The following is a 6,321-nucleotide window of genomic DNA, read 5'->3' on the forward strand; positions in this document are numbered from 1 at the left end:
ACAGACAGACAGAAAAAAGACAAAGAAAGAAAGAATGAAAAAGAGTAAGGCAAAGGAAGACAAAGAAAGCAAGAAAGACAGAAAGAAAGATTTGAAAAAATGAAAAATCTGACAAAAATCCATCATCTTCTTTTTATTTACCAAGAACTTTATTAATTATTTTATTAACATTATTTTCATTTTATTATTTATGGGCAGTTGGATGTTGTGTTTAGCCACCAACAGGTGACTGTGAATCGGGTACAGGCTGGTAGATAACGGTGCTTTCAGGGGCTGCGGCAGTTCAGTTTAGCCCAGAAAAAGTCAGCGTCATTCGGCCATTACAATTAAGTGTATGCACTAAAACGACAAGTTAAGTTTAGACAAAAAGAACATAGTTTGGATTGAAGGAACGAACACTCATTTCCTGGGTGATGGTATTCAGTTTTCACACTTCGCCCAAGTGATGTTGCCGTAGCTAGCTGTCAAAGATGGCAGCCGTTCTGCACATGCGGGACTCACATCGTGTCTTGACGGTGCGTTGAACTGTATGCACAAACCCACTGCCTTTTTATTACCACGACTTTACAGAAACGTCGCTGCTGATTGCTGAACATGTCTGACACACCCAGCAAACGAGACAAAGATGAAAAGACGAAAACACTGTGCACCATTTTGATGCGGTTTCCGTGTTAAACAACGAGTTTCCCCTTAGAACGGTGTGAAACGGTGTGCAACAGGCTTTGAGGTGTGTTACCTCTTGTTTGGCATGTGTGTCAGAGATGTTCAGCAATCAGCAGAGACGTGTCTGTAAACATGATGTTAAAAAGGCAGTGCTCTTGCACGCACAGCTGGTAGTTCAATGCACCTCGTTCAGTTTAAAGGTCCCATGACATGGTGCTCTTTGGATGCTTTTATATAGGCCTTAGTGGTCCCCTAATACTGTATCTGAAGTCTCTTTATATAGGCCTTAGTGGTCCCCTAATACTGTATCTGAAGTCTCTTTTATATAGGCCTTAGTGGTCCCTAATACTGTATCTAAAGTATCTTTATATAGGCCTTAGTGGTCCCTAATACTGTATCTGAAGTCTCTTTATATAGGCCTTAGTGGTCCCCTAATACTGTATCTGAAGTCTCTTTCCCTAAATTCAGCCTTGGTGCAGAATTACAGCCACTAGAGCCAGTCCCACAATCAGCTTTCCTTAGGATGTGCCATTTCTGTGTCTGTAGCTTTAAATGCTATTGAGGAGGAGAGGGGGGGGGGCACGGTGGAGGGGGGGGGGTGGTCTTGACCAACTGCCACTTTGCTCATTTGAAAGCCATGATGTCTCTCTCTCTCTCATGGGTGGGCCAAATTCTCTGGGCGGGCAAAGCAGAGAAAGGGGAGGTAACCTTTCCCCTTATGACGTCATAAAGAGAAGATTCCAGATCGGCCCATCTCAGCTTTCATTTTCTCAAAGGCAGAGCAGGATACCCAGGGCTCGGTTTACACCTATCACCATTTCTAGCCACTGGGGGACCATAGGCAGGCTGGGGGAACTCATATTAATGTTAAAAGACCTCATAAAGTGAAATTTTCATACCATGGGACCTTTAAAAAAACATTTTGCTACGTTTTATTGGGGCTGAACGTGCCCAATCCCTCAAAACTTGTTCCACACCCTTCCAAGGAAACGCTTGGAAAATGCTTCCAAGGCGTTCAACCCGGGAAACCGTATGGCACACTATTTTGAGATTGAACGCACCCTGGATTCTGTCTTCTTACAATCTGCGGGTGGATCCCAAGTCTCTTATTTGATATCTCCTCGCTTGAACCATAAGTTGTTCTGGTCTGCCTTCGTGAAGGCCCGACTGAAAGCTCTTATTTCTGCCTCGAGGAGCTAGGATGGAGGATGGATCTCAGAGGAGCTATGATGGAGGACAGAGAGCAGCCTTCCTGGAAGCCGTGCAGCTGAAAGCCGTTGTTAACTCCACTCATACAGCTGACAAATTCACGTGACGCTTTAGAGGAAAGGCCCAGACACACAGAGCCGACAGCCAAACGTCAGCAAAAAAGGCAGTTAGACTGATCAGTCTCCCCGAGTTGGTCAAAAAAGTTCCTCAGAACACACCGAAGAGACGAGACGTAATACGTCTCCATAACAGCAGGCAGCGCTAATCTTTATTTTTCGCCCAAAAATGAAAACTGGCAGCTGATTGGACGAACGCGTCACGTGGGTCTGGTTTCTCCGGAAATTCACAGCCAGACTGTCATGGCGGCTCGTTCAGAATACGATCTCATATTGGACTAAAATAGTTCACCGAAACGTGTTTCTGAAAACATTTTAAGAGAGAAATAGGCCGTGCAGTTGCTGAATCTGTCTTCATTTCATCAACAAAGGTAAGTTTAAAAGATTTTCATCAGATTTTGAGAGACTCTAGTCACGCTCATCCCGCTCCCTGTTTCCCGGGTTAGCTCTCCACCAATCAGATGGGTCATTTGAGTCCGACTGCCAGCAGTGCCCGCCCCGCCGATTACACATGTCAAATCAGCCAAAATGAAGGACGACGGCCCCTCGGATGGACGACGGCACGGAACACACCGAACAGACTCGAGTCACTGACCTCGCCAGATTGTCCAACGGCCGATTATCGGCTCTGTGTGTCAAGGCCTTAAGACGCGAGGAAGGGAGGCAAGTGAAGGAAAACGTGGATGCAATTTGATGAAAGTGAGATGCACCTAGTCCTTCACACAACCGCTACCTCACAGTGCTCTGTACCTCACAGTCACCTTTTCTCGGCTAAATTTAACTGTAAAGTACGCTGAACTTAACTGTCACGTGACCGGCCGGCTGTCGCCTAATTCCGTAGGATGATGTGAATTGTTATGCATAACTTTTCATACAATATCGTACCGAACCCGAAAGTGTTGCTCCCTGGGTTATGTCCCGCCTCCACTTCCTGTCTCAAAAGGAATTACATCACACCAAAATTATTCACTGAAGCTCTGTCCACATCTTTATCAGCAGTCAGCACTTATCTCAGATGATATACAGCTCTTGATTGCGTTGCCATGGAATCGCAGAAGAGAGAGAGTTCAGAGCAATGAAGTCCAGCTCACATTCCTCTGGATTACACCACTTTATAAACTTCTTCACCCCTTTAGCACAAACTCTGCCTTCCTTCAGTATTACTAGACAAAGGTTATCTCTGTTTAAACTGTAGTTCCTCTGCAGAATTCTCCTTTCTCCAGCCAGCAGAGAAAGAAATGCTTGGAATGTGAAAAGTTATTGAGCTGGCATAACGTAGGAATTAGTCCCCGAGGACGAGGGACAAATATCCACAGATAATTTCATGCCAGGTTTTCGAGAAAAGAGAGAGAGAGTCTTTTGTCAAGTCTGGCAGCTGTTGGATGTAAAAAAAAACAGAAAACAATAGAGCTTTCCGCTCTCTGTTAACATTGTTTTTGTCGGCGGGAGTTTCCTCTGTAAGTGGAAGAGTTTCGTGTTACATAACAGAGGAAAGAATGTAGAAAGAGTCCAGCTGATCAGAGCCAAACACTCACAGGGTACGTATTGAGCATTGAGCAGGTTTCTGACTCTGCAGGCTTGAATTTTTTCAGTCTGTGGCGGTAGAGTGCGGATCGGGCCGCAATTTTCTGTCCGAGCCCGGCCCAAGCCCGACACAGTTAAAATCTCGTTATTTTCTCATACTAATGACACATGTACATTTGTTTGTGTGGAAAGCTTTTATGAAGCAACTGTAGGAAGGCATTCGGAAATGTCAACAGATGAGCACATCAGCGCACACGGGGCACAACCCAGTCTCACGGCAGTTTGTGTAAATGTCACATTATTTTTAATCTATTGACACGTGTTCACGGGGACGTTTTTCTTGTTTTTTACATGGTGGCCAGCACGAAATACCCTACGGGGAAAGGGCGCCTCACACGCCGGGAGACGGCCGCGGGGGACGCGTGACAATAACGGGACGGTTGTGATTAGGAAGACTACGGGAAACAAAGCGCCACACGTGGGACGCGATCCCCGCTCGCCCGGGTGAAAGTCCTGTGTCCTGATCCGCCCTCTATTTCACAAGAGTGAACTTGTTGTGGAAACTTGAAGATTCCCAGCATTATGTCTCTATAGAAAGTGTTGATTGACATATATTTTGTATTTCTTCAATGTCATTTGTATTTTATGTTCTGTGAAACAAACAAATAAACTGAACTGATTCTCCGCTTGCAGCTTTAACACTGAGCAGTCCCTCTGTGTGTCTCTGAAAGAAAGCTTTCTAACAGCTGAATCTGATTGTCACAGCCTTCACTTCCTGTTTTGTTCTGAAAGATCTGAACTAGGGATGCACCGATGCCTCGGCTGAACATCGGTAACGGCCGATATTTGCCTCGTTAACTGCCATCGGGGAATAAAAATGACATTCGCCGATGATTATATGTGTCATGAACGCTGTGCTCAGGAGAAACTTTTTTTCCCTCTTTTTATTTGGGCGGGGGGAGAGACCGAGACGGAAGAGGGCACCTGCGCACTCTCCTCAGTAACTTAGATTAAACAAAGAAGATGGCGGTCGTGTGGCAATATTTTACAGTTTCAGAGAAAGATCAGCGTTTTGCAGTTTGCAATACGTGTTCCATTGAAATTTCAAGAGGGGGGGCTGTTAGAAAGTCATTTAACACAACAAATCTCATTGGACATTTGAGAAGCAGGCACGAGGCGGTGTACGGCGATTACCTGCAAGCTGACCAAAAACGGAAAAATGAAGCCGCCAAGAAAGTGCAAACCCCCGGTAAGACTCAGACTTCAGCTGACACGGCGTTTGAGAAAGCCAAACAGCTGCCTCCAGACAGCGCCAAAGAGAAACAAATTAATAACATAATTTATTTATTTCACTTGTTTTTGCATTTACACTTGATGTATTTTTTTTTATTTATCAGAAAAATATTTTTTATTGGGCCATGAAAATAATCTCATTGAGTAAGTTTTTGTTTATCAGGCTAAAACCACTCAAATAATTTTGTTGGGCAATGTACTGAAACAATCTTTTCATTGATTAGTTAGCAGTCAAAGGTTTTTGAATGTTATTTTTCAGAAAAGAACTTGTCATAAATAAGGTTATAACTAATGTCAACCAGAAAGTGACATTAAAGGTTGTTTTTGTTTCATAAATTGGTCTGATTGAATTTGTGCTCATTCTAGGATAGTGTGATCAAGAGCCGAAAGACTTGTATGTTTCCGTGGCACAAAAGAAGGAATAAATAACAAAAAGAAAAAACATCGGCATCAGCCATCGGCCAAGTTGTTATGTTAAACATCGGTATCGGTATCGGCCCAGAATTTCCCAATCGGTGCATCCTTAATCTGAACTGAAGTTCATCAACAGTTTGACTGCTGTCGTCTGATTCATGAACAAACTCTAAATATTACAGTGATCTTTGTGTCTTTCTTGTCACATAGCGACACAGTATATAGTTTGTTTTGAAGTCAGTGGGTGGTGGAAGTGGACTGGAGGAGGTATTTCGTTATTGGTCAACCAGTTCTGCTAATATTTATCTAGGCAGTGAGTGATGCACTGGGTGTGGAGGGGTCGGGGTGGCGGTGCTGGCGAGATTTTATGGATCTGATCACAGTTAATAAGTTACAGGAATTGTAGTGAACAAGCCCAACAACTTCTGGTGACTCACCGCAGGAAGTGACCTCACTGACGGGAGTGGGAGTGGGAGTGGTCTGGGACATTGCCAGTTTGAATTAAATTAATCAGTCCCTCCAGAAAAACGCGATTAAGCGATCGCATAATTCAATGCATAATCAGCCAAAGTCTGCATATTTATGCAGACTTTTTCTGCATATTTTTTATGCATATTTTTTCAAATTCGCTGCACTTTCGGCACATAAATTGCCGATTTCCGCGCAAAATATGCAGGGCTTGCATTATTTCATAATTCCTGCATTTTCGTTGCAAAAAAGTCACATATATCTTAGCAGACAGTTGAAAAATGTTGCGTTTACTTCACACAAGAGTAGCCATTTTCCCCTGTTTCCATGGGAACGTTATGTAGTGACGTTATGTAGTGACGTTATGTAGTGACGTTATGTAGTGACGTAATTACGCGACGTGAACATCATCGAAAAGCTGCAAACCCCGCGATGAAGCCATGATGAAACTGCAATTTTTGCAAGTTCCTGCAAATTCATTGCATAAAATTGCATAAATATCCCGCATATTCCATTGCATTTTTTAAGACAACGTGCCGCATAATCAAGGATTTTTGCCCAAAACAATCACAAAAACACTCATTTTCTCACGCATTTTTCTGGAAGGACTGAGTAGTCTCTTTGGCTACGTTCA

Source organism: Sander lucioperca, chromosome 3 (assembly GCF_008315115.2).
Source record: "Sander lucioperca isolate FBNREF2018 chromosome 3, SLUC_FBN_1.2, whole genome shotgun sequence".
In the NCBI taxonomy this organism is placed as follows: domain Eukaryota; kingdom Metazoa; phylum Chordata; class Actinopteri; order Perciformes; family Percidae; genus Sander; species Sander lucioperca.